Consider the following 2,499-nt stretch of genomic DNA (forward strand, 5'->3'; position numbering starts at 1 on the left):
TTACCATCACTGACTGTGCAATAATTGCAAGCAATTTCAGCATTGTCAGGTCCTAGCAAATCAACTTACATTTTTGCATACAGATTATCTACTTGTAAAGAATGAGTTCTATTTTTCCTACTCATTTAGTAATATCATGATTAGAAATTAAACTTCTTGAGGAAATGGCATTCAGTTGCTCATAAAAATCATAATACATGCACTTATTTAGGGCTGGGATTGATGCAGAACAAAAATAAAAATTATAACTTTTTCAGAAATCATTAGATGACAATGACACCACAGAATCGTACCAACACGTGAAAATCAGAGTTGTTTGTGTACCACTTTACAAACATACCATAAAGAAACAAAAAGCACCTGTCTATTAGTACCTGACATGTTTAGTCAACTCTAAAATAAACCTTTTTCTTCCCTAAACACAGCAACCCTAATTTTAACTCTGGCCCCTGACAGGTGGGAGCTGAAGTGAACACCACATTATCCTGAGCTCACCAGCACTAGGGCCTAGCAATTTTAACTCCCAGGCATCATTTGCATTCCTCAATCAGCTATCTGTATAAAAACTTAAAGAAACAGCAGATTAGTGGTCTCAGATGAAATGATGGGCAGCAGGAATGGCTTATATTTTGGGAAAGTGCAGACAGGGATACATATGGAGATCTTGCGTTAGTTGTGGGAAGATCAGGCAGGATAGGTCTTTCAATTCACACTTCCTGTGACCCAACCTCTTTATCCTGCTGGGTTTATCAATTAGGAATCCGCACAACTTGCTCACTCAAGCTATCTGATAAAGTAAGTCAAGCCGCAAGGACATACTGTAATCCGAATCATTCTACATTCTTAAAGCAGATCAGCGCTAGTTTGCAGCAAGAGTCCTCCCCCTTATTATCAGAGTAACATTTTAAGGTGGAAGATTGCAGAAATCGAAAAGAATATCAGTGAATAATGTTCTGCCAGGTGGTCAAACGTAAGAGTAGCCCTAGCTTTCCAACATTACTGAACCATTACCAAATTATATTTTTGCATGGATTTGTATTGTTGAACTATTTACCATTCATTCTTAGTGTACATTGTTCTAAAATTGTGGATTTCTTCTCATTCATTCCCTTGTATTGCAATCTAATAGTTAATACCTTCTTTCAGAGTGCTTTGTTGGAAGGCACACATAAGGAAGCAGATCCCAAAGCCATCCCAGCCAGAACAGGGATTGAACTGAATGCTATCAGTACCAATGTGATTCACATGGCCACTCAGCCAACTCAGCTGATTGGCACACCAGTTTTTTGCTGTGGCAACGTGTACTTTTACTTGTACATTGTAGCCTGGAATATGGATGGTGATAGTGGAGGTTCCAATTTTCTTGTTTCTATCACAAGCCTGATCAGAAAACTCTTCCCTCTCTTGCCAACTGCTATTTGCACATGTTGGAAAAATTGTAAGTTGCTACTCATCCTGTTTGGCTGCATTATGAATGTTTTCTTTACTGTCAAGTCCAAGCTGGGATTTGAACCCAGACCTTTTAGTTCGGAGTCAGGTATACTGTCATGTGATCTTCAACACTTAATAGAAGAGACTAAAAATGCATCCCCTTTTCTTTGTGGTGTTGCAATAGTAATCTGATTGGACCAATTCCTTTGGAAGTGGGCAACACCTGACCTTAGTCTACCACCTCATTATTAAGATTTTAACATGGGGCCAAATTGCTTTTTTTCTGTACTCAACAGGGAGTGAATGGCATTGTGCTGAGAATAGTCAGCCTACTCTTCTTAAAGCCAGTTGCTACTGCTTAAAGAAAAGTTGTATTGAAGAATATTGCAGGATTTTTCAAAATGGGAACCGAGACTGTGTGGATTGACATGAGAGAAGAATTCATGGTTCCAGTAGAGGCTAGGAGGCTTTCTCAGCCCAGCCTCAGGTGGAAGAGGAGGTAGGTAGGTCTGAGAAATCAACTCAAAGCCTTAATAAATTTAATTACCTCATGGAGGATGACAGGTTCAGTGAATACATCTTTACCAGACAACTATCAACAATACCATGAACTTGTCATGCTGTTCAATGCCCTACACTCTCACCATTTATCCAGCAGCATTCTATGGCATTCAGAGCTCAGGCCTAACATCCAGAAGCTCCACCTCAACCACACATACCATCAGACTCTCACTCATTCCTCAGTGCGTCCACATACCAACAGCTATTCAGCGCATTACTCGAATGTAACACTGCAAAATCACTGACATTCCTTCACTCCTCTTGCAGAACAAGACGCTGTATAATAGAAGTGAGTGGAGTGCAACTGACAAGATACAAGGACACAGCATCTTCTAAGTCCTACTTTATGCTCCATCTCAACTCAAGCTACTCTGTTAAGCTACAGCAGTTTCAGGGAGGAACAGAAAACAATAACATTTGCAGTAATCAGTTTAGATACTGCATAAACCTAAGCTGCTATTATCAGGTTGGTTCAGCACATGTGCATCCAGGTAAGAGTGGGCTGCA

Source organism: Chiloscyllium plagiosum, chromosome 13 (assembly GCF_004010195.1).
Source record: "Chiloscyllium plagiosum isolate BGI_BamShark_2017 chromosome 13, ASM401019v2, whole genome shotgun sequence".
Classification (NCBI taxonomy): Eukaryota; Metazoa; Chordata; class Chondrichthyes; order Orectolobiformes; family Hemiscylliidae; genus Chiloscyllium; species Chiloscyllium plagiosum.